General features: G+C 41.2%; 1 protein-coding gene across 20 annotated transcripts in view; it reads left to right on the top strand.

The window, feature by feature from the left end:
- TSPAN4 (tetraspanin 4) overlaps nucleotides 1-27,010 on the top strand; it is a 469,335-nt gene that overhangs the window by 271,422 nt on the left and 170,903 nt on the right. Inside the window, exon 1 of one of the 20 annotated variants that reach the window (XM_072863724.1) lies at nucleotides 22,958-22,968. The exons of the other annotated variants lie outside the window; for them this stretch is intronic. The gene's annotated coding sequence lies outside the window, so the exon portion shown is untranslated. Of the gene's footprint in view, nucleotides 1-22,957; nucleotides 22,969-27,010 lie in introns of those variants that run through there. 20 annotated transcript variants of the gene reach the window in all.

Genomic DNA, 27,010 nt, shown 5'->3' with positions numbered 1-27,010 from the left:
AGCTGCTGGTACCTTCCTCTAAGATTCCACTTGCACTACGCAAAAGTTGCCGTGAGTTATTATTTTGAGGCTGGAGTTTGGAAATTCTTCATGCTTTGTCACTGCAGTTGAAATTTCTCTCTGCAAAATAATATCCAATCCATTCAATTCCCAGCTTACTATTTTTAGCACGAGCTGCTTAAGTTACATGTCACCTTCTCTGTAATAGCAGCGTGGATTTCCCTGTGCATGTGTTAGGAGCGATCCCTTTTGCAACCTAATCCATTTTAGTAACTTGATAATTCTGATGTGAAATTATGAAAACAGCAGAAGGCCGTTCATTTTAAATCTCACCCCTACTAGCTGGAGGAGTGTGTGTGTGTATATATATATATATATATATATTTATATTAGTTTGTTGTCCCCTGTGCTGGGCACTTGTACCCTATTTTCCGTGGCCAGTTCTGTTTGGAGTCCAACTAAGAAATCTGAAGTTCTCTGGCACGTTCTTCTTCAAAGTGGTTGTACTTTTTCATGTCACGCTATTTCTTTCTAAAAGAACATGGTTTTTCTTTTCGTTTCATGAGGTTTTTACAATTTCTGTAAACACCATTTTCCACAGTCCCTCCAGGATTTGCCTTTGACCCAGGGTTCATTTGGATTATGAAATTGTTTGCGACACCAAAAGCACACTCTTGCATCGGTTTCTCCCTGGTGTACTCTTGTTCAGGAAACACGCATGTGAGGGTGGGCATATTTCAGTGATGATATTACAACTGCCCGGCATGTATGTAGGATGAAAAGTTACTCAGAAGAAAGAAAATGAAAGTTGAAAGCAATAAGGGGTGTTGAACTGTATACCATTTGGTGCAGCATATGCACTTGCCCTCCCTCACATGGCTGAGCAGCTGCACAAATGCTCCATCCTGCTGGTGAGATCTGAGCCAGACCTTGATGCTTTAGAGTCACATTTGATCCCACCACTACCTGGTTTTGGATTGCTTCCCTTTGCTTACTGCTTGTGAGTTAATCCTCTTTGTGCATCATCTCATTTTGTTCTAACTGGCAATGCTCTGTTAATTTTCTTTATTCCAGCCACATGTTGAGGTTTGGGGTTTTTTCCCCTCTTATCATGTCTGTAAAAGTGAAAATGCTCTGTGGCCACACGGTGTCTGTGGGCTGGGGACTCTGTAGGATTCACACAGTCTTGGCACATGCTTTGCTGTCTGCTGGTATAATAGGAGCTGTTAGGTTGCACAGCAAGTTATAGGCTTCAGTCCCCATTACGCTCAGTAAAACAGCCATCTCTTTCTCATCACAGATATCATTAGCTATTATGTACTGTTTCAGTCGCTCAATAGAGGTGTCAAATCTTCCACTGAATTACCAAACAGGTCCATTTTCCCCAAACACCAGTCCAATTTAACCCTTTTTCTGATTACATGGCAGGTTACTCACAGATCCAGTGCTGCACACAGTAGTTTTAGTTTGATTTTGGTTTTGTCTCTGCAGCTACACCCTGCTTTGTTCTGTTCCCAAATTAAGCTTTCGCCCCTGTTGCCAAATGCTTTGTCCATTCTTTCTAAACAATACTTGTAAGGTGGGGAAGCTGCAGGGGCATAGTTGGTTTCCCAATAGCAGTGGCATGTGAATTAGATGCAAACATTTAAGCCTCAGCTACCCATGGACTCTGCTGCAAAGTTTATGTGGCTTCTGCTGAAGAAGACAGAGCAGACAGAGCTAGAGGGCTCAGATGGTACTTAAAAGCCTGTCACTGTGCTGCACTGCATTGTCCAGCCTGTAGCTCCTGAGCCACAGGCACAGGTGCCTTATAGTTTCTACTGCAGGGGTTGTCATGGGGCAGCAGGGATGCCAGTGTTGCTAAAGTGGCTCTGTGACCCCTATATACCCTCAGCCCCAGCCTCCAAGGAAGCAGTGGGACCAGGTGGAAACCTGTGCCATTGTTGTGGATGGAAGGTGGTATATGTGTTGTAGCTTTCAGGCTGGTGCCACATCCTTGTGCCAGTCGATACTGGTACCTCTGCATAGGTGATGGCAAGAAGGAAAGGAAACAGAGCCTCCCTGTGCTATTGCAGGTGCAGGACCAAGTACAACCTCACTCATCTTGGCACTAATGTTACCATTGGCATTTGCACTGAGACGTTTTAGTGGGAATGTAGTGGTGTGTACTGTTATATCCAGGAATCGTGGAATGAGGCTATTTTCCAGTATATGAAGAAGTAGGATTCATAAGGTAAAACTAGGCTTTATAAAAGGCACAGTGAGAAGCTTCTGCAAGGTTATCAAAGTCTTAGATGGATGTTCTGAGATCTCCAGAGCCTTCCAAAAGGTTTACAAAAACTTTGTTGTAACAATTCAGTACTGCTGCTGACTTTGTCCTGAGCTGGAAAAGCAGATACTTAAAAAAAGTGAAGAGCTATAGGAAACAATAGCTGGATGTTCACCCTGGACATACTCTTGTTTTGTGCAGAATGTAGAATCATTTGTTTTATCTGAACAGTTTCATTGCTGCATGCATATGTGTGTGCATGCATATGAGAGAGTGAGATAACTGAGATTTTGTGAGTGGGTGTTCAATTTTGGCTAACAAGATCCTATTTCACTTAGAATTTGAAATATCAAGTGACAGCTTTGGGACTTAAAGATCTATCAGGTTTGGAAGTTACAATGATTACACCAGAACAGTAGGTGTATATATTGGACAGGCGTGTTTTGTTCTAGGGGGAAAAATATACATCAAGTTATATGAATATTTAGGGATATTAATAGAAAATCATATACATTTCCTTGAAATAAATAGTACAAGATAAGAGATGGGAGTTGCAAGAGACACTATATATATGAGGGATACAATACAAAATAATTACTTTACCAAGATCCATAGATCATGGAATAGAAAGTCTCAGTAGACTTTTTTGGCAGGTTACCTGTGTTAGGGAAGGAATTCACAAACCAAGCTATTTACTTACTGTAGAACTATATTTGAAACTCTTTTTGATAAAATAGAAGCTTAGTCTCAGGGGAGTCTTAGTCTTGGGGAAGTCTCAAAAGATTTGAGATAAACAATTTCCCTCTAATATCCAATTAAAAACAATACCTGAGACATGGAAAGAAATACTTTGTTCTTAGAAAACCACTTGAGCAATATCATCAAAGAAAATCCTTGTTTCTATATAGTTACTTTAAAATCAATATGGTGAGCTCAGCCTAGGCCTCTGCACAGCCAGCATCACCACATTTGCTTATGCTGCAGGACCCGATGCTCATCTTCCTCGCTGGAGAGGCATTTAGCGTGTGTCAGATAGCTTAACTGCATGTCATTAAGTGTGAAACTGTAAAATTGTGTTGTCCAATACAGACATTGCTTTTAAAAAAGTTGAAGAGGGATTAAATAAAAATGAAATATAGTAATATTTTAGACTGGCTTTACTTACATGATTTTCTTAATTTACTTTTCTACTTGAAATTGAAGACATGATTTTAAAAAGTCTCTTATATATAAAATGTGAAAATATTCAGCAGAGCAGAAGTTTCAGTCTTTTGGAAAACAACATCTCCTTACAAACTCAATTATCTAATAGCAGCCATTCCAGGCTATTAGGTGGTTAATAAGTGTGCCAGAAGAGAAAAAACATTGTCAAATGTTATAGCTGGAAGTGAAGGGATTCCAAAAGAGTTGTGCTTTGGGTCTATGACATTTAGAGTAGCTATATACATATGGTAGGAGGAAGGAAAAAGGAGGATGTTTGAAGAGCCTGTGTGTTTCTTAACTTCAAGAAGTTTCCACTACTTGGTCATTAATTACTATATAATTTCTATGATTGAGTATGACTGAGTCATCCGTACTGGGGAGATTTTATGATAGTGACAGTTTTGAGCCTGGTGTGTTCAAAAGGACTAATATGACTTAAATATCCATGTCCTGTTGAATTTCCATTACAGCTGAACATCTTTTAGGTCCTTTGAAGTTTTATTTCAAGTCTCTCTCTTCAGACTCTTCAGTCAGTTACAGCTTCTTCCAATGTGTGCCCCCTACTTCTTGCCTGCAGAAGACAGGAGGAGCTTTGCCCTTGAACAAGGCATCTGTGACATGGATCCAAGAAAGTGGGTCCTCACCTCTCTCACTCCAGGCTCATGTGATTCTCTTAGCAAACGTCAAGACTGAGCAGAATTGTTAACCATGTCATGTGTGGTGTCATATAATCCAGGGTTTATGTGGAAGGCAGAAGGCTGAAGTAATTTCAGTAGTCTTAGATGCTCTGCTTCTAGTTGTCTGATCAAGTCCCTTTTTCCAAGTGAGCAAAGCCCTGAGAATGGCAAAGCAAGACTGAGTTTTCTTGTAACACTGTGATAACCTTTTAGCAGATTGCATTTAGTTTTCAGCTCCTACCTCTGTGCCTACTGCCGCACCTCCTATCGGGATTTTTTTTTTTAAAACTAGAAAATAGGCTCTGCTTACAAAACAGCTGCAGAGGGTTTGGGCTTCTTGTGTCTTGAATAATTTGAGTAACTTTTATAATCTGAGAAGAATAGATCTTCAATTTTACAAAATGACCTACAAAGGAGAAATACCACTTTTGCACTGCTTCTGTGGGTGTTGCTGGGCTGGCAGGCATCCATATTACCCCTCTATAAGTCCCTGCTTTGGGACTTTCCCTTTCTAGCCTCAGTTTTTGCTCTCCTGCCTCTGTTGGCAATTTACTCCGTCTCTGAAGTTACCCATGCAGGTACACACTGGTGGGTTCATTCTTTAGATGATTGTTGCAATTGTGTAGATAGTGTTGACAGGGATTTTCTGGTTTTCTTTTTTCTTACTTCATTTGTATAGACTGTACTTTCCTGAATCTTCAGAAGAAGCATCTGGGGCCATTGAACCAGAGGACCTGTGTATCCCCAAGAAGATTTTATCACCAAGGAAATATTATTAATGAGCTGTCTCTTAAGTCTTCCAGTCTGCCCTGGTTGTTTGTCTCTGTAATTGGTAGGTGCACTCTTCTAGGAAGCCCTAAACTTGCTGTCTGCTTCTTTTGAAAATGTTATTAATTAAGCAGGAATTTGTGTTATTGACTTGAACTTTATAGCTGCCCTTGACACCCTAGAGAGTTTGTGCAGTGATCTAGATATTGTTTATACATGGCAGTCTTTTTTAATTACCTTTGATCCTAAGTTTTTAACAGTTCCTTCTAATCTACTACCTGTAAGCCTGACAGAAGGATCATACAACTGGGACAGTTTAATTCTGGTATCAGGGAGACCTGAATAAGCTATTAAAAATGTTTACTCATGAGCTTTTGACCAAATTCATAAAATGTGAAAGCAGCTTTACAGAAACAATGTAAAAATGTAGCATAAATTTGGAAACCTCTGCCGTTGCTGCCCCTACTTCAAACTGAGTGTTTCAGAGGAGCACATGCCTGTTAAATAGCATACCAGAGGCAGAGGGACAGAGGCAGCAGCACTGTCATATTTGGTGCGAGTCTCTAACAAATGCTTAATTTTGATCTTTTGGCAGCATTTGATGTTAATAGATTGTAAGGTGCTTTTTTTTCCCCTGCAAGTCAAAGTGGTTGGTGATGTGCCCGGGGCTGTTCCCATCCCCCCTCCTGTGTGATTTGTGTAATTTTTAGAAGCTATGGGTCACTTGGTTGTGAAAGGCATCTGTCTTGCCTTCAAAGGGTTAAACATGGCAGTTCCTGTGGAGCATTCTTCCTGCTGCTTTTATCGATGTCGTGTCTGAGTGGAAGTGCCATGGGCTGTGATACCAAACCATGCTCTTCTAGTTGCTTGTATGAAGCAACTGTTGATTACTGAGAAATTGTGCCACTAGCTAGGGCTGTTGGAGCCGGACCCTTTTGCAATCACTCATTACCCGAAGAAATAGTGGGTAGCAGGAAGATCTCATGCATGTACAGACATGTGTTGCAGCAGTGAAGGAAGGACAAGGGTGCTGAGGACCTGTGAGGGAATTTGCACGTATCATGCACAATTGGGAAGTGTAACTTTCATTTGTATGTCTTACAAAGCACTGTTCTTATTTATCATTTCCAAACTTTTCATCAACAGTACTTACCATAGCTCTTGCCTGCACAGTGATTTCCTCTCAACAGATCTTTGTGCAGAACAAGTGCTGCTGCCTCAGTCTGCTCAGGTGCCTGCTCACTGCTCTGAATTGCCTTGACTCTGTGTCTTTTACCCAGCATTTTCCTATTGACTTCAGCTTCTCCTTATCTTCTTTAGGGAAAAGATCCTAAGGAAGGTTTGCTACTGACTCTGCCTTTGCAGAAGTGGTCACCCATCTGAATGTCTCCCTTCTCTTTGTCTGCAGGAGTCGATTTAAACATTTCCTTTGGATGGCTTTATTGCAACTGATTTTTATTATTGTTATTATGAGTGTTCTGAATCCACATCAGCTATATCCTCAGCCTTTTTCCTTTTTATTTATTTGGCATTCATTTTTCATCACACAAGCATTACTGCACTTGATCAGACAAGCATTGTCTAATCTGAAGCCTGTGTCAGACACCTCAGGAGAAGGTGCAGAAAACCTAAAATGGGCAATTATTCCACATAATTTATAGTTGTCTTATCTGGGGATTTTAAGACTATATATAAAGCACAGAATGGTGTTTCAGTTCTTTTGAAACCAGTGTGAGAAGCTCCACAGACTCCAGTAAGATCAGGATTTTGTTGACAATTTGTGCCAGCTCTGGAGGTTAAAACAGTAATTTTTCTAGAAGGCACATACTCTAATAGCTTGGAGACTTTGTAGCTCTATAGTTTTGAAGATACAATTCCCTCTGTTCAGTTAATATATTATCTTTGTAGGTTACAGGGATCTTTCAGTACAGTAACCTTCCCAGTGGTTATGACCTAATCTGTCCTTCCTGAATGGCATCGCATTGGCTTTTGTCACTGCCATGCTCAGGAAGTGCTTCTTTTGTCAAAGCCCTCTTTTACTGGCAGGTATTCTGACTCATCTGTTTTAGCACTTGAGCTTCTCATATCGGTATACAGGCCCTTATTCCTTGTATTTCTGGGCTTGTGCCTTTTTGCACCACCACCCTCCCCCCCTTTTTTTTTTTTTTTTTAAAATTCAAGACTGCTAATACCCTGAAAATATCCAAAATGTACCTCTTCCATTTTGGTCTGTTTTTCCTGTAGTTTGCTCATGGGTGTGCTGTACTTGTCTTCAGTTATCTCTTGATTATTGGCTCAGAATTTTAGAAATTGTCTTTTCTTTAACATTGCACAGTAGGGAATGTTTTGGCAAACAGGACGCTCTACCCATAAAACCATTCAAATATCTTACCAACTTGGCCCTTAAAAGTGAGCACTTGCTTGTGCTAGGAGAAGTTTTATCAGTCCCTTAATGAACACCTGTTTTGCTGGTATACACAAGAATTAGTGACTGAATTATCTGGCAGAAGCATCCTACAGTTGGTATCATCAGTTGCTACATTCCTCACCTTCAAACTAATCAGACCTGATTTGACATAAACTCCATGTGTCTGGAGTCTAAATCCAGGATGCACATGAGAGTCAGGTCAGGTAGGGAAGATTGCCCACAGTGGGTCTGATTAGCACATACTTTTTAGCTTGGTCAGAGCTCGTTGTTTTGTAATGGAGGTCGCAACTGATACATTGTAGTTCCTTACATGTAAGAGAGCTAGTCCATGCAGGCTTTTATTGTCAGGCTTTCCCTGCTATCATCAGATATGGTTTCACTAAATGTGCTCAGTTATAGTGAAAGATGCTGAATATTAAAATGCGTTAAAGCAATGGTTATGTTTGACTCTGCAGAATCCAAAGACAGTTCCTTACGTTTGCCTCCTTCATTCCAAAATCTCTACCTTCATTAAATATCACTGATCCGCGTCTATTCAGGAAATAGCAATTAGGCACATTCATCTGGTAAGGCAACAAGCTCCTGATTGAGCAAAATGCTGCATGTCTGCAAAATTCCAGGTTGTGCAAGGACTGCCAGTCCTGTGGCAGCAGCCTGTGTTGTCATGATGCTCCCATGGTGCTGTTTGCCTGGTTGCATGGGGGGACGCAAAGGTTGCTTTCCTATGGCAGCTGCCAGTCCTCATCACATCCAGTCTGTAATGCAACTGTGTGTCAGAGTGTACAGGAGTATTGCAAAGGGTCTCCGAAACTTTGCAAGTACAGCCAACCCCAGGTGGCAGAGCTGCCTGTAGCTGCAACAGGCTGAATAAAAGGGAAGCCCCAGACTCCTTTCTTGCTTCTCTTCCACAAAAGTGATTCCAGCTTCTAAGAAACCCTGGTGTTGTCTTCAGCTGTTCCTTATATCTGTGTTCCCATTACAGTGAGACTCTGTGTCACTCAACAAACTGAAATACTGTAGTCTTATAATCCCATATAGTTGGAGAAAAAATGAACAAGCCTTTTTTCTTCATGTAAGTCCCTAATGAAGAAGTTGCATAGCCAAAAACTAATCTGGGGAATTTTTTTTTTTTTTTTTTTTTGGGGGGGGGCAACTTTATCAATCGCTCAAAGGCTGATATTTTTTCTCATGTTCTTGCCCCATTTACGTCCTTAGACTATCATGGCTGTGTTACCCATTTTATTATTGTAATACCTCTACTTCTGCATAGATAGATAAATTGGTGTGGAAGTTTCCCTGCAACATATTTTTCCTAAACTGAAACCCCCTCCCAGGGACTCACCCAGAAACATGTTTGGCAGCATGCTACAGAAGGACTCTCCTTTCATTTTGCCTCGATTATTGCCTGAAAGATGATGTAAGAAAAACCTTGCATATACTTTCTGCATTAAATAAAGAGCTTTCCTCACTTATTTAAATCTCCTATAGCTTACTTTTTATGATTCAGTAGTGAGTTTTATATTTGGTCTATATTTTGTAATTAGAGGGCAGAACAGATGGCAAAGCCTCTGTTTAAAGTGAAGTGTACTAAGTAACCCACAGTGCCTGGTGCTTTGTATCTTGCTAACCAGAATTTGGAGAAAAGTTGTGCTCACTTTTCTCAACCTTGGCCCCAGAGCTTTACGTGGAAACAGTGTTAGCAGAAACATTCACCAAATCTCACTTAATAGCAGCACTATTTCTGCTGCTACTCAGGCCAGCGAACTAAATCTAGTTTAGAGTAGCTGGGGAGGATGTCAGGAAACATCAAATATCATGAGCAGAGGCATCCCTATGAGACAGACACTATAAAGTGTCCAGTTCAGCAGCTGGGGGACAAATATGTTATTAGAAGTGAAGGCTTTGGCCAAAATATAAGACCAGTTTAGAACATTTCAAAGATTCTTAAGTGACAGTCTTTTACTAAAAGAATGATCTTGATCCTTGATGAATTTCAGTATGCGATACAGCTTGACCACTTCAGTATCCTTGTATCTTTCAATGACATACAGAATTTTTCATTCCTTTTGTGTTGCTGTGTTGGTTTGTTCCATGGAACAGGTGCAGGCAGGACTCCATGTCAGCTGTAGGTAAGTTTTTCACTTTTCCCTGCATCAGGCAAATTGTTAGGAAGCTTCTATTAATGAAATATCGCTTTTACTATAATATTTGCTTTTACTTCTCCTACAGAGAAAGTGTAACAGAACTGGTATGGTATTGGAAGAGGTGCCAGATGGAGACACTCATTCCAGAGATGTAGGCACATTCACTTTCAGAGTAAGCAGGAGCAAAGAAGTGGGAGAAGGCAGTGGAAACTGTGATGTAGAGTTCCTTGGTGTTGACTTTCTGAGATTCCTTTCCCTTATCACCCATTTAGAAGAAAGTTTATCTGACATCGGCTGTAGGTCTAGACAGGTGTAGGCACTAGCTGGCAGGTAGGAATTATTACCAGAGAAGCTCCTGCATTCAGAGTTTACCTATGGGATAAAATAAAGACCAGTTCAAAGCTCTCCTTTCTCTGCCTCTTTAAATTATTCTTTTTTTCTTCTTCTTCTTTTTCCCTGTCCTAACATTAATCTATCTGTTTCACCATCATCCATCTATTCCCCTGCCTACGCTCTGTATCTTTTTAGCAGCAATTGTGGACTGTGAAGTCTATATAGTATCATGATGAGAATTCAGAATGACCCAGCACTATTATGTACTATTGCCCCCCTGCCCCATCCTGCTGCTTCTCCTTCATTAATTTCTCGTTCCTTTTCTTCTTTCCTTCTGCCAGTCTTTCTTTTGCATCCAATTTTCCATTTTGCATCTAAGCTGGTCCTGCTTTGAGCAGGAGTTGGACCTGGTGACAATCTGTATCATTCTGTTCACTAAAAAGCATCCTTTAAATTGCAGAGTCCACCACCAGTGTTGCTAATCATAATTCTTTTATGTGGAAATACCCACATTTTCATGCCACTGTATGGCAGTCCTGTTAAAAGACAACCCCCCCACCTGGAATTTGTCCTGTACCTAGGCGGCATCTTGGATTAACAGCAATAATGTTAGTTTGATATCATAGTGGTTTTTGTATGTCTCTGGTTAAAATTTAGGCCTTTGATGTATGATCAAATTATCATGTCAGCTGAGTGCTGATGATAGTCTATGTATACACTTACAATCCATGATAATATTTGACGTAATTCTGCTTAGCTTCACTTACAAATGAAAAATTCATGTTTCTTGAAGTTACTGTTGCTGAAAGCACACAGGCAGTCACAGCAGATGAACTGATGAGTAGTAACCATTTAAACCAAGGTAATTTTATTGTGGATTGAGACCTTAGTTCAAAGGTACTAGGTTATGTATTCTAAATCGAGCATGGTCAGGTTTTCGGTGACTGAATTTCTGTGAACAGATATTTTTCTTATCTGCATTGAATACTGCTGTGTTCAGCTGGTGGCCCAATTGATTTTTGTGATTTTGTTTCTAGTGTGATTTACTAATCTATGTGAAAAGGCATCAGAATGTGGTCTGACAAACAGAAGACAGGAGTAGAGGCTTCCCTTTCTGTCCCTGTGTTGTGTCCCCCCCTGCCCTTAAGTTCAAGACTGATGGCACTTTGCTCTGAAAGTAAAATATTTGCTGTATTTAAGATTGCAGTTCTTCCAGAGACTCCTCACTCAAACTGCTTGGTCTTGTTACCTTAAAACCCTAAGCTACTTACTTAATAAACATTCTGAGTGAAAAATCTGCCTCTGAACACACTTAGCCTTGGACAGAAAGCTTCAAGAAACTCATAACAGTAAGCAAACATGGCTTGGAAGCTAGGTGACATACTCCATGATCCTATACCTTATAGAGCTTCAGTAAAAACGTCCCAGTTATATAATTGTGTTCACAAATTGCACTGCTACTGCTAGGCAAATACACTTTTCCCCAGCAGCCTTGTCCTTGTGATCCTCTTCTCCCCCCCCCAGGGGGGGGCGCAGGCAGCAAGGGGAAAAGGTTGTAGCAGCAATTCAGTCTGACATTCATGCAGCTATAAGAACTGTGTTTTGTCAACTGCTCTCTGAACTCCAGTCTTTTTACATAACAGATTCTCAGGTTAAGAGAAGCTGCAGAATCAGAAGAGTGTTTCAATGATTAATATCACTGCTGGGCACCAGGATGTCAGATTGCTGCTGCAAAAGAGATTTAAAAGAAAAAAAAGGGGGGGGAGATCGAGGCCAGTTTTCTGCTGGATGCCCAAAGGAGACAAAGCTAGGTTTTTAAAAGTGTTGAGGAACCAAAATATAAAGTAGGTATCTTCTGTCTGTGTGTATCTTCAGGTGCATAATTATTTTCAGATAAGCAACCCCTTTTTACTCTTGAAAGATGCTTATTATCCTATAGTGTTTACAGAGTTAAGTAATACTTTTGACTTCAAAGAAATCTGTTCCTTTTTTACGGTAAGGAATCAGCAAGAAAAAATCCCTGATATTGTAGAAGTAGGCAAAAAATCCTCAAATCTGGAAAAAGTGTGAGGAGCCAAATCCCTAGCAATATTCACAGCTGTAGTGGTCTTGAAAGCAGTGATGCTCTGCTCTGAATTAATTGTGAAGGCTCTTGTGCACAATGTGAGGGAAATGATGAGGCCCATTTAAAATGGTATCTTGCAGGAGTACACCACCTGTGTTTTCAGTGTTTGTGAGAGTGCAGATGACCAAGAGATGGAAATGGACTTGCATGCTCAAACTGTCTTCCTATAACACCACATTTTCTGCAGTATGAAGTGGTTAAAGAAGTTGGAAGTGACTTTTATTGATGTCTTCTATTTTTAGCAAGTAATCAGAACCACTTTATTCTTTTTGATAGGGTAGTGTATAAGAAAGCAGAAGAGAGGCAGCCTAGGGGGATGTGAAGCATCTTAGTAAGGATGTTTCCCCTAATATCCCAAATGTAATTTATTTAACTGTTTGTGGTGATGTTTCTATTTCCCTTCCTTCACTTCATTTTGTTAAAGCCATGCTATTAAATATTGCTACTGATCTGGATGCTGTTAGGATCAAAAGTATTGTAGGCTACAAGAAGCTGATCTAAATTCCAGGTCAGAAAATCTTCTACAAAGGTGACAAACTCTCACATGACTCTTCAAGGTGTTTAGGTAGGAGTATGATGCATTCCAATTACTTAACCAGTGAACACCTGTAGACACCCTGGTGTTTTCTGCCAGTTGGAAACTATTCATGGATGGGAGAAAGAAAATTGCTTGTACTGCAGTTTTGTGTGGACCTGGAGGGTGTGGGGCTGCTCAGCTCTCTAGAGGAAAGGCACTGTTCTCTGCTTCATTACATTCATTAAACTTCATTACAGACCTTCAGTGTCTGCAGCAGTGCTAGGGAATCAATACTGCTCTGTGTTTCCTCTGCAAGAGTTGTTTTCTGAGCTCTAGTCCACTCTGGTACTGCTGACCTAATCCAAAAAGGGTAAGAGATACTTAATCCAACAGCTTCTTTATCTTTGTTGCTCCTCATTAATCATGAAGGCCAAGTTCACTTTCAGGTTAAAGATCACGCTTAAAGACAATTTCTCTGGGAACCCAGCCATTGCAAAGAATTGATTTCACCTGCCCTTCCAGAACCCTGGGCTTTGCTGGGGGTGCAGGCATCCTTCAACCCTGGCAGAATTCCTCCTCCTCTCCAGCCTCACCTCTCATTGCGAAGCTCTTAGCTTCTATGATAAATAACGCTGTCCACATGCTCGAGCTTTCCCCTGTCTGTCTATTAAGCAGTCACTTAGTGCTGATGACAGGAAAATGCCTACAGAAATCGATAGCTGATGTGTGGCAGCCCTCTTCAGGTGAAGGCAGCAGTGAATACAGATGAGGAGAGCAAGTCCCTTGATATGAAGAGGATTTACAGACTATATTCATGTGGCTAGAAAAGAAAGGGCTTAGGAAAGGGTGCTATTTGGGGTGAAAAGATGGGATTGTGGATTTCAGTGTCAGTAGGTGTAAGGGCTAAACAAGGCAATGTAGATTTGAATATGTAACGACCTAGCATGTGAGACTCAATGTTTTGTTTAAGAAATTGTTACAGAGGAGTTGGCATCAGTCTTCTGGGGTATGAGTGTATGTGAGGGTATGGGTTTGGGTAAGGAGTCTGGGGCAAGCGCTGGCATGAATTCAAGAGGCACTTTCTTTCTTAGCGCAGCTGGCATGGTGTCTGTGGATGTGAACCTTGGAGAGTACAACACTACTTGTTCCTGGCGTTACACACGAGTTCAGGTTCTAGCTGGTTGTAATGATCCATTCTGACCTTTTAAAAATACATCTCTGCATGCTTACTGAAATAACTGTCTAAGATACTGGTCAGTTAGTGTAGAAGGGGAGGAGAGCTCGAAAGCAGTGTTCCCCTCTGATAGAATTGTTTCTATTGATACTTTGATGCCATCAGATTATTTCTGTCTGGTTGAATGCTTGTTATTGTTGTGGAGGAAAAAAACTTTCAATCTCCACACAAAGATGCATTCAAGCCTGCTACTTTTTTATCTCACACACTAATTCCCTTATTCCTCCAAACTGACCCTATCATGTTTGACTTTGTTGGATTTTCTTTTCCCAATACTTTTTCTCTCCCCTCCTCTCTAAGCCATTTCCTTTCTACTTACCCTGCTGTAAAACTTTATTGTTCCCTTAGGTTGTGATTGACTCTCTTGCAGCAAAGTGATTTACAACACTTTGCAATGAGCATGTTATAGAAAAATTAATTGTATTCTGTTCTACAGTCTGGGTGGTTGGGTGGGCTTTTTTTTGTTTAATTCCAACTTTCCATTCTTCCTTCACCTTCTAACCTATGCTATTGTACAAAAATAAATACTAGTATGAGTGCATATTAGCCACTCCAGATACGATCTTGTGGATTCTAGCAAACTATTTATTTGTTCTGTGCAGTGTGGATTGATTTTGTTCTTGTCTACTAGATTTTTTTTCTTGACTTGGGGATCAATCTAATCTTCTCTAACTTTTCTGGTACTCTGCTCAGTTTTTCTTCAGTTCTCTGATTAGATCTGAGTGGGGCATTGTTCTACAGTGACACACTGTAATTTCATACTCCCCCCCCCTCTTTCACAAGATACAGTGTAACCTCCTGTGAGGTCTTCACAAGTGTTTGCCATGCTGTGAGACAATAATTCAGCTGGAAATAAGAATGCCCTGGGGCTTCTTTAGTGCATATTAATGCGTATCTTAAGCAACACAAGGTCTCATGACGTATCAAGAATTTCACTAAAATTTCATCAGCTCTATCTTAGATTTTGATTTGTTCTTGTTGGTTAGAGAGATTGGCATGTAAATATTTTCAAGTCCCTTGAAAGCACTTTTGCTTTATGATATTACCAAAGAATGTACTTTGTATTACCTTGCAGTAACTGGAAGCAGTTGGGACTGCTCTGTCAGATTACATAGGCTCTTTAAAGACTATACTACATAGTTTAAATGCACAGGGTCTTATCTTTTACCTGGCTATGCAGTTCCAGGGAATGGGGAAGATCACAATGACTGTATTTTACTTTATGCCCCACACCATTCATTGCAGAGCTTCTCTGAGCAGCTCTTCAATAGCATAACACAGCTAGAGCAGAAATATGTTTCCTCTTCCTTTGGCCATGCCTGGCTTTCAGGTGGCAAAACAGCAGATACGGTGCAGATCATTGTAAATTATCCTCCTATATTTTTCCTTTTTTAATTATATACAAAGATTTGTCAAGGATGTGGTTGGTTTTGTTTTCATTGTGCTTAAAGCAGTAGAGTTTCATTCTTGGTTGGTCCTCAAGCACTGCTGTAATGATCCTGATTATTAGGAGCAGTAAGATCTAAAAGCTAAGCCTCATCAAAAGCCAGTTAAAGCAATTGGAAAGAAGCTGACTTAATTAGCTTTACAGCAGGCCCTTCGCCAAGTCTGCCTATTTACTAAATAAGAAGTGGTAGGGAGAAGCACTTACAGCTTATTTTGTTCTCTTCTCTCTTCTTTTTGTTTTGGCCACCATTTGCAAGTGTCTACCTGTCCCAGCTGTCTGTTTTCTCATTGCCACCTCCTTTCAGTAGTATTCACAAACCACACACAAACTTGCAGGAGGTGTTTTGCTTGAAACCCTGCAAGTAAAGGCAATGTAAACCACTATATTTTCCTTCCTTTACATGGCCCTTCCCAAATGCACAATGAATACTTCAAAGACAATTGTTTTACTTAATTTTATTGATTTTTCATATATTCTAGAACTGCTGGAACAAGTACATTAAGGTTTTGATCCTGTAAATCAGTAAAACTAGTTGTGTGCTTGCATACTTCCATAGAACCCGGAACGGTCAGGGCTGCTGAGTGAGCATCTTCTTTGCCAGAAGGAAGGAAGGATTCTGTTTCTTGCACTGAAGTCTCAAGGAAGTTATTTTGGGACTTAGTGTTGCACCACTGATTTCAAGGATCTTTTTTCAAATGCTTCAGTGGATGCACAATTACACATAGCCTTTAGAGTCCATTTTCCTGCAGTTTGGAAATCACTTACACCTTTTAGTGCCTCCCATTATGACAGTACAGTTCTCCTAGACAGTGAAAAAGGGCATGAGTGGGCATTTGGGGATCTTTACCAACTCTTGAAGACCTTATGATCTCATTTTAAATAAGGTAGATTACATTTTAATACCAGGCATTTTTTGGAGTACGATTATTACAGGAGTAGGCTCATTTGGTGGAGGCATACATTTTGATGATTCCAGTGGGATGACATTTTTTGTCCACTGTGACAATTTTGCTTACAAAATTGTATTCCTAATGTCTTTGTCGTCAGAATTCAGCTAAGGAGTTGTCAGAAATTTGTAAGGCAGAAAGAAGATCCAGTTGCTCAGAGCGCTTTATTTAGCTGTGCATTAATGCATACAATGAATGAAGACTTGCTTGCATTGGTGAAGTAAGCAGAGATGCTTCGAAGATGTGCATGGAGCAAGCATATGGAATTGCTTGTCAAGGGTTAAGTCCTGTTATTTTCAGTGAGGCTCATGCAATAAATTACCTGTCAGTGTAAAGCCAAGATTTTTTGATCTTTCCAAAGCATGGTATGTGTCTTTCTAGATGTGAGAGTGGAAAAACAGAGCTCCAGGTGAACATCCTCCACACAAAACCAGAGACTAGCAAGTTTATGTTGTTGATAGCAAATTGACTATTCTCATCAATATTTTGCCTTTATCAGAGGAAAAACATATTTCCAATATTTCATCTGCTGGCCTCGTAGTGGACGTATATGCAACCTCTGTGTGTTGTTTGAATTGTCGTCACTGACTGGATCCTTAGAAAAAAGGATTTGAGAAAGAACATTTGGTTGACATCAATAAGAGGGAGCATACAGTCCTACACTGCTGCCTCTTGCATTGTCTTTGGCTGCATGAAGTAGCTATCACACTATAATATCATATAAGAAGAGTCTTCTACTTGCAGCTCTCACCATTTCCAGCACTTGAAATTAATCAGGCTTAGTAAAACACTGTTGTAGATGACTTGAGAAACACCTGAATGAAACCAGAACTCTCTAGAAATGCATTGATTAGGTCGCCCAAGATCTGCTTCACCTTAGTGACTGCAGAGAGAGCATACCTAACAGAAATGGGGAAAAAATGCCTTTTAAGTTTTTGGACTAGCAGGTTCAAAAGCATTGACTTGTAGGAGGTGATGGTGATATGCAACCCTGGAAGGCACTGAGCAAGAAGAAGGTTGTGCCAGGGCAGCGTGGACCACCGTCTAGTACTTTGGCAGAAGGAGGTAGGATTGCAAAGACCGTTTTCACATGAAGAGACCAAGCCTCGTCTAACTGCTTTGAGACAAGAAATTATGTTGCTTTCAGAGACTTATTGGTGGAATCTAATTAAACTACAGCAGAAAAGGAACTAAAAAATTCCCCTTAAGTGGATTTGTTTGCTGGCAATTTGATATGAAATCAGGGGACTAGGAACAGATGATTAGCTTTTTTTTTGGTTTAGTTTTAAGAGATTAGGAACTACAAAATGCATAATACAGACTTCTGGCATCATTAGCAATTCCTCCAGCTTTATTTTCCCTGTCACTCTGTAATGAGTAATGAACTAATCTGGTATTAAAGCAAGCTTAACAAGCTATTGCTTTTTAAATTGCAAGTCTTCCAATATGTCCCTCATTAATTTTAAATAACTCATTTTTGTTGCTGCCTTTCTGTTCCTTGTGAATTTTGCATAACGTTTGTATTCACATACCTTCAGTTCTCCCAGCAAAGATGTAGTGATTAGGCTCTCTGTTACCAGCTTCCAGGACATAAGAACAAAGGATGTTCCTAGGCAATGAAAGGTCAGAAAAAATACGATCAAAGTCAGAAATCTACTTTAGAGGCAGGATAGTCTGTGAAATTCACTACTGCATTGAAGTTGCTGAAATCCCTGAAAGGTGCTCAAAATTTCATGTCTACTAACAGCATTTGTAATTGAGCTGCTGAAAATAGTGGTGAGAGTAAGCCTGAAGTTTATCTTCCTTGAAAGCTATCTTTGGCCACTTGGCTGTAAGGAGGCTGGGGTTGAATCACTGGTCCTGTTCAACTGGCATTTCTATCCAGCCCAAAAAGGGTTTTATTGATGAATAATCCAGATTATTGAGGCCCAAAGACATTTTGGTGTGTGAAGAACTTAACATAGTTTGATCAAAGAAGGTGTGGTAAATGTAGGACAGAATGATGAATGCAGTCTCATGTGCCCCTATTTTCCATTTCCCATAAAAGAAGAACAGATGATGTCCAGCAAAGGTGGAAGATCACTTTTTCAATGACAAAGGAAAATACCTGGAAATTAACCTACTTGTGCTTGTTATCTTAATGAAGATAGAAAAACAATTTCCAAATGTAAAATTTGGGATCCTGTGTTCCTCTTCATTTTCCAAAGACTTTGGCATTGAGGATACTTAGGTTTCTCGAGTCTATTCAATTTCTGAGTTTCCTGCACATAATAAAAATTTAAATCTTAATGTGTTAAGAATTAAAACATTTACAGGGTTTGGAAGATGATTTCTATGTTGAATATATTATTTCACTGTGCACTCTAGAATTTACTTTGCCTTCTCTGAAGCATTTGCCCCTGTCAGAGATAAGTTATAAGAATAAGTGAATTGCTGGTCTAATTTGAAATTTCCCTACCTAAAAGATAGTAAAGCTAGCAGTATGAAAAAAAAAAAGTCTTTCTATAAATACAAATGAATTCGAAACCAAGACTTTTAAAAGTGGTTTTTGGACACTTCTGTTGTGCTTAACCTGTGAGCCTCCTTTGAAGGGCACTGATGGCTCAAAAATAACACACTTATCTTGAATGTTGTGTAAAATTCTGGTGCCTCTCATCTCAAAAAGCCTAGAACAGAGAGATGCAGAGAATGGAGGTGGGAGGATCAGAGATAGGGAATGGCTTCTAGATGAGGGTTAAATGGAGTAGATCTCTTCAGTCTAGGAAACAGGTGGCTGAGGATGGACTCAACAGATTTTGTAAACATAAAATTAGGGTTGCATGGAAAAGAGTGAATGAGGAACGGTTTCTTGAAGAATATGTGGCTAAGCCTGTGGGTGTTGTTGCCACAGGACATACTGTGGGCAGCATGAGTTCAAAAATGAGAAAATTGGGAATAAAACCTATTAAAGGCTATGAAATATGAAGACACTTCAGAGTCAGGAAGTGCCCAAGACTGGAGCCTGAGGCAGGGCTCTGGGGAAGTGTTCCTGTACACTGCCTCTGTCCTTGCACTTTTTCTTTCCTCTGGCATAGAATGTGGTTAGAGATTCACCACTGTTCTGGATGAAAGCTTGTTCTGACTTGATGCAACCATTTCTGAGTAGAATATTGGGCTCTCACCTCCTGAGAAAGAGGCTGTATAAAAACATCTCTGTTTAGGCACAAAAATATAGATGGTTTCAAGTCCCTCTTTGCACTTCAGGCCATAAAATGCCAGATTTCAGAGCATTAATTGTAAAGAATATCACCTTGCTCTGTGCCTGACCCCAGGAATATGGGATAGCTTGTAGATTAAGGTATTATTTGCTGCAGGCATGAGGATTGGAATTTAGCCATTATTTGAGCAAAAGAGAATATTTTATGCCAAGTGACAGTGCTAGGTGAGTGATGCCATCTTATTTCCTGATATAAGTGTAGGTGTAAATCCATCTAAATATGGTTCTGCATGATAGAGCTTAACAATTTCAGAGAGGAGTCATTACAGACGATCAAGTAAATAGAATCTATTTAGAAAGAAAAAAGCCCACAAGCTTGAATAGTTACTTACCCAATGGCTTAGTGCATGTAGGCAGAGGAGTGGTTATCCTGTCAGGCTTCCTATGTACCTGTCAGTGTGTTTTGTTCCACAGTATACATATTTATACAATCAGATTGAAGACTTAAATGCAAAGGAGCTATTGCCGGCTGTGATATGTATGTGCTCTCTGATGACAGGAATATCTTTTGAAATAGAAAAGCAATTCCTTTAAAATATGCAAGGCACAGACTTGTTTTGTCTTCACACCTTTAGGTAAACACGAAAAAGGAGGGGTGGGAAGAGGAGAGGGAGGGTTACTCTAGTTCTTCTTGGGAGAGTTCACAGCTCTGTTCAGCCTGGTTTGCCCTTGGGCTAATGGAGCTTTCCCTGCATAACATCCAGCAGTCAAAATGCCTAGGAGAGTCAGTCTGCCAGCAGCGCCTGCTCAGGATATGGACCCTTGGACTGATGTCTTGCTCAAGGCCTCTGGTTCTTTCAAATTTCACTTTTCAAGAAGGGCAAGATAGCAGAAAGTGTTTTGTGTGTTCCTGGGCATTTTGTCTTGGAGTTCGGTTGTTGGCCTTTCACTCTGCAGGTGGGTTACACCCACGCAGCGCAGTACCTGCTTGTGTTAGAAGCAGATTCCACGCGTGGAACAGATTAGTTTAGAGTTGGTTTTTTTTGTGCATTGCAGCATTACCGAGGTGTCTCAGCTGAAATTGGGCAGTGTTGTGAAAGGTACAGCACAAATACTTGGGAAGAGAAATTCTGCCCATAAAAATGTAAAAAGGCAAGAAAAATTAGAAAGGGGGTTTCCCTTGCAGGGAACTGAGCCCTCTGAGGTTCTGTAACTTGGAGCATCAGACAGGGATCATGTTCCAAAGGCAGCTTTAATACAAGATTTGAGTGCGATGAAAAGGCAAGTGCTTGTTTCATGTTTGCTGTTGGGTGTGGGCAAAGTAACCTCACTACAGCTGAACCACTTACATTAGAGATCTAAGCATTGATCCCAAAGGCTCTAAGGAGTGCTTGGCCTGGCACCTCTCCTTGCATCATTTTTCTGCACTTTCATTGGACAGGTTGATACAACTCACAGGCTCTGCTCAGAAGAACCTGAAGCGGTAGGAAGAGTCGTGAATCTGCACTGAGGGTTGTCAGCAGGGTTTTATTTACAGACACTGCACAAATACTTTTCCACATTCTGCCTTGGTACAGCCACTCTGTTTGGCCTTCAACTTTGCAGAGCACTTAAATTCATTCCCATAGAGAAAAATACGCAATGAGAAAAAAGAAAAAGTATCTACTTATCCATAAATAAAGACAATGACGATAATTAGTAATAACAATTTAGCTTTGAAGCTGCTGTGATGCTGGCAGAGGCAACCTCTTAGTCTCCAACCTGGATGAGAGTGGATTCGAAGGCATGGGGCTGCGTTGTGGGGTGGCAGTGACAGCAATCTGTTGAGTTGTTGCCTGGACAGTGTGACTGGACAAAAGCAGCCTTAGAGGCGCACACTCTTGAGTCCAAATTGGCTTCTGCCAGTTTTCCCACCTGCCACCATTTCCTGTTATTGCAGGGTGGTGTTGATATTTGTGTTTATCGACTTTCTGTTCAGATATTTAGATATTGGTACAGTCTCCCTTCAGTGCTGCTGTCTCTGATGAGTTATGTGCTGTATTTCAAAGATTTTTAAAGCCAGAGAATATATATTTTAAAGTGTGGTTTTGATCAGGGAAGTGACTAAGTAAAAGTAACTCCATCCTTATTCCAGAATGGTTCCCTAGTGTATTTTCAAGACATTTGATTATTTTGACAAATACAATTCTTTATGCTGCTTTTCCCTGCAGACATTGTAAAACTATGGAAGAGCGGCCTGCAGTCTTTTCTGCCTAGAGCATCTGCTACTTTAACTCATAGGCACAGTCCTGAATATGCAATTTGGAGTCTTTATTACCTGTGCTGCTGTTAGAGACAGGACAGGAGAAATGTAGCATGATTTTTCCAATCTCAAAATGAGATTTCTGAACTGTCAGGGGAGAAAAAGCCCATCACTGAGTTGTAAACTGAGCAATAATGGAATGAATGCAGGCTCTCTGCTGTCACTTCTTTATAAACTGATTGCGCCGGTGGTGGGCCTGTTGGTGCTCACAGGGTTCAGCATAGGCGGTGCATTAAAATATGCATCTGTGGTGAACAATTTGCTTCTTCCTCCATGTGTTACCTTCTTGCTCCTGTCATAGAGGCTGGTATTGCTGCGCCTTATGAAGTCTTGTGCTTCTGGAGAATGAGCATCCGTGTCCAGTGGTTATACTGACAGTAAGCAGAGCAGGAGACTCTGTACTGTGCTCTTTTTTCAATCCTACCACATACTGCTCAGGCGTGCTGAGACTTAGCTGCTGTATTGCTGATTTGAGATGAAGCTGAAATGTAAAATCTCGATTTCAGCCTGGATTTCAAGCCCCAGGAATTTGAGACTCCCTTGATGAAGGGTTTTGTTTCAGATCCTTGCACAGATGTGATACAGCTGTAATGTCCAAATGGCTTCTGGGTCTGAGTCTTGGCATGATCCTTCTGCCTGACTGTGAGCAGGGAGGCAGTTGTCTCCTGTTGGCAGCAAACTTGGATCCAAAACTTCCTGAAACTAATAACAAGCACACATTTAATGTGTCTCTGGTAACAGAAGTTTGTTTCTGTTTCTCTACTGATTTAGCAAGCTGCTTCTGAAAATTTTGCAGGGGCTGGGGGAACAGCAAGGCTGTGAATCCTACTGTGGATTGAGCCAACTCAACACTGTAACTGAAAGTGCAAACTAGGGCAAAATGCTGTGAAGGGGATATGGAGAGGAGCTGTTTGTTTTAATTTTACCTACTGTGTTACCCCTAGACTCTGAACTCAGAAGCTGGTTGGTAGCTTGTTTGTCAGCATTTGGAGATAATAGGGAGAGGATCCATGCCTCTTGCACCATCGGAACTTCCTCTTAAGACGCGTTTGCTAGAGCTGGTCAGGAATGGGTTTTTGTTCTCATGAACAGTCTCAATATAGATCAAACGGGTTTTCATTTACTTCTTTCCTATGGTTTTCTTTTGGAAAAGGTGTGGGGAAAGGGTTTTTTTGTTAAAAAAGGAAGCATTTACGTTTTGTTTAGACTGTGACTTATTGCTTTGCTGTATTAAGGTACAAACTAGTAATGAAATCTCCTATACAGTTTTGCTACCTTCTTCATATAGATGGACACTGCTGTCCTGATACTCTTGCATCTACGTGGTTGCGAACATAAATCCGCTTCAGACAATTATAGAAACAGAAGTTCCATCTAGGTGAGATGCACACTCATTATTTAACAGATAGTTAGTGCTTTAGAGACTCTGACTGCGTCCTGATGCAGGGATTTGGAAATCTTTTCCTGGGAGGAGGTTTCCAGGTCTCAGCATTTGGATGACACTTAGTCCCCTGTAGTCATTAGCGCTACCTTGGGGAAATGACCTTACTAATTTAAGCTGTATTCAGGGAACAAACTTAGGAAAGGAGAAAGACCAAAATAGAAGCCAGTATTTTTTAAAGAAGCCTCTGATTTGGGGTGTTTATTTTGCCATGATCATTAACAGCCTATACATCTGCTGCTCACACGTTCTTTGGTTGTTAGGAAGTGTTGGATCTTTGGAGAAATCAAATGGAAGGCAGTGTTTCACTCATATCACTCAATAAATTTTTTTTTAATATTTATTGAGCAAGGGGAGAGAAAGTTAAAGGAAAGGGAAATGATGTTACAGATTTGATTCCATCACTGCTATTAGCTAGTATATTTTTACTGATAGTTACAGAGAGTCCTTTTCAGTTTAGTACCATTTGTTTTAAGGTGAAAGTTAATTTAATGGCAAAACAAAATAACCTGAGATATGTTTGATGCCACCTAATTTGAGAGTGTTTTGACAGTTTCTGAAAACCCCGGTCAGAGACCAAGACCTCCTCAGACCAGGCTTTCTACACCTTTAACAGAAAGTCAGTCCTTAACTCAAAAGAGTTTGTAGTCAAAGTGTCAGAGGAGAGACGACCAACAAAAATGACAAACAGATGGGAGGGTGTGCAAAGAAACAGTAAGGCAATTAAGATTAGCATAATAAGCAACACGATGAGGATATTATAATGCTCAGTAATTACACCCAAGTAAGAAAATGATGAGTGGTGAATTTCTTACTTTCTGCTTGCAAGTGATTGAGTTGTTTCCTGCTGTTCTCTGCTGTCTGTGTGCAGGACTGTGTGTATTTTCAAAGCCCCTTCTTACTTTTCGGGTGTGGGAACTTCAATGCTTGGGCATGTTTCCTTGGGCTGCTGGATACCCAGTTTGATGGAAGCTGTATCCAGAACTGTGGGTGCTCTCAGGTTGTGGAAAGCAGTTCCCAGGATGATTTCAGATGTTCTTTTGAGGCTTATATTTCAATCTCTGCATATTTTGCCTACTTACAAGTCAGTGTTAGTGAACATATGAAAAGTCTGTTACCTTTGGGAGAGGAGTGATATACCTAGAGTGATCCAGAGATAAATGCTACCTACTCTGAATGCAGCCCTCCTTTCGTGGTCACATTTGGTGGTATGATCTGCGAGCAGTGATGTTCTGCTCAGAAGGCAGCAGGTCCAAGAACTGAAGTCTGTCCAGTAAATGAGGCCAGGCATGTGAGCGACTGCAATCAAAACATGCTCTTTACTGCACAGACAGCAGGGCAGATGGCACCAAAGTTTGTGAAATCAGGTAGTAGGCTCTGATGGAGAGAAGCATGTTAAACGTGTCAATCAACCACAACTTGGAAAGCCACCATTTGACTGCTTGAATAATCAGAGCAGGTTCTCCCAGTGCTGACAAGTTGAAGTTTTGTCATCATTTCCTCCAGGGAGTATAAAATACATAGTAGTAACAAACTAAGAAGGCATGTTTTTAGGGAGAAAGTGAAAGTACATTGATATTCTCTTTGATATTTATGGCTGTGGGATGAGTTCCCTTATGTCTATCCGCCCTGCTGCAGACCCAGCAAAGCCTGATCCTAGAAATCCCAGGTTCCTGCATTCAGGTTGTAAGCTGACCTTAGTTCCTTGGAAGTAAGGTTGACCTGCACTGGGTTAGGGTCTCTGAAGATCTGTTCCCCAGTTTCCTTGCCTATGCAAAATGTGCAGCTTTTAGCTGTGTGCTGTAAGAGCACTTTCTGAATGAGGGAAGGTTGTTATCCTCTCTATTTTTGGTTGTATTTTTGTACAGCTGGCTAATGAGTCCCAGCTCGTGCAGTTATCATAAGAGAGACCTGCACAGTTGGAACCTCTGTCAGCTGCTAAGCTACTGCTTTCACAAAAAGGAACATTTTCTGAAGTTCAGCAAAGTCTTAGAGACAACAGGGATTTTCTAATAAAGCTCCATTGTCTCCAAGGCGTGAGTAGTTTTCTCTTCTCTGGCAGTAGACTGTGTCTTTGCTTCAGGTAGCTGACTGCCTCCGTACCAACTCCCTGCAAGCCAGAGAGGAGCGAGTGTTACAGGAGAGACGCAGCACATAAGCTTCACAGGAGAGTCATTTGAATTTCCTTCTAGTGCAAAAATCACATTTGAAGCATACTGGAGGTTTTCTTTCTCACCTTCTGCCTCATGAATGTCTATTTTATCCAGTTCTTTTTTAGCACATGGCTTGTTTTGTTCATGTAATAGATAAATTCAGGATATGTCACCTCTGTCACGGATGTTGGGGTGCAATGAAGGCTGGCTGTGCTCCTTAAGAGATGGGGGTCTGGGACCGGAGTACAATAACAGAGTGGGCAGGGCAGGGGTCTGGCTGGCCAGGGGGCATCTCCACTTTACCCCAGTTGAGGCAAGCAGGGCCAGGCTGGGGATGGCAGTCAGGGTCAGCTGAGAGTCCAGATCATTAGACACATCCATGGGAATGAGGCTGGTCCAAAGTCAAGCTGAGAACGCAAGTCAAGATCCAGGACCACATCCAGTGACACCAGGCAGGTCCATGGTGGTGAGTGAGGCAGGTCTGAGGTCAAGCTGGGAAGTCAATACGCAGCACAGGGTCCAGATCAACAAGGTCCATTGCCAGGCACAGGCAGGGCTGGAGCAGGAGACAGGCACTCTCTACAACAGCTGAGGCAGGGACTGAAGGCTCAGGGCTGAGCTTAGAGCAAGCCCCCTGGGCAGAGGGAGTAGGGGGAGGCCCTAGGAGAGTCAGGGTGACTTAGACCTTGGCCTTGAACTTACATTGCAGCGTTTTGCATTAGAAAAGCTGAGTTTCATGTTCTCTTTACATTACTGTTGGGGAAGAAGAAAGGTTCAAAGCAAATTGTGGGGCCTTTGCAGTTGGTACGAACTCCACAGTGGTGTAGATCAGAGGCAAATGCTGCTCTCAGACTGGGGAGGGGATCATTCCCTTACGTAGCCTATGGGCTGGCCACATCAGGGAATTGGAAGAGCCCTGCTGGCTGGGATGGACCTCGCTTTGTCAACTGGAAATTGATGTTAAGTAAGCTGCTGCTTCTTTCATAGGAAAAAAACAACAACAACAAACCACCTTCCAATCTCTTCTCTTGCAATAGTTGGGATAGTGGGACTGACAGAGCTCTTGTCCAGCCAGCTAGGGTTTGAGCCTAGCTTTGGAGTGCCTTTACATGCTGCTGCAGCAGGAGTTTAGTGTTCTTCCATTTCCATTCATCCTTCCCTCAAATGCAGGAGTAGGTCAGGCTCCACTCTAGCAGCTGAAGCAGCATTTCTGTGGTTTGCTCCAGGGGAATTTGGTAGGCTGAACGGAAGTGTGTGTGTGTATATGTGCTACCTGGTTGGGGATCTCCAGTAGTTTCATGCTGCTTTAAATGCTGATGACTGTTTTGTCTGGCTCTGAAGGCTGATGGCTTTAGCTTGGATTTTTTTTAGAGCTCATTCAATATCCTCATCCTGTTCAATCTCTAAGAAAGGGAAAACATGCACTCCAGATAAGTGGTGTATGGCAGAGATAAATCAGCTATAAATTGCTTGATTTCCTTTCAGAGAGTAGCTGTTTTTGCATTATTTTTTCAAAGAATCTTGGAGGGGCATGAGGAGGCAGGGACTATACCACACTATGTCTGTAGCACAGAGACATATTGCCCTTTTTCAAGACTGAATTGCCGACTTGCATTTTGTCGTGCATTTCTCGGGAGCTGTCTGCACAGGTTTTACAAGCCTCAGATGAAGGAAAGCAAACTGCAGTCAAACGGATGACCTTGAAAGAGTCAGTCAGCAGCAACTTCCTTTGTGCTACCTACAAGCCCTGGCTGGACTACATTCACTACTCTTCATTCTTAAAAAAGTTACTTTTTCAGGGGTCCCCAACAAATCTCATTTGCCTT

This window comes from Ciconia boyciana, chromosome 6 (genome assembly GCF_034638445.1).
Source record: "Ciconia boyciana chromosome 6, ASM3463844v1, whole genome shotgun sequence".
Classification (NCBI taxonomy): domain Eukaryota; kingdom Metazoa; phylum Chordata; class Aves; order Ciconiiformes; family Ciconiidae; genus Ciconia; species Ciconia boyciana.
This window is presented reverse-complemented; position numbering and strand designations above follow the sequence as displayed.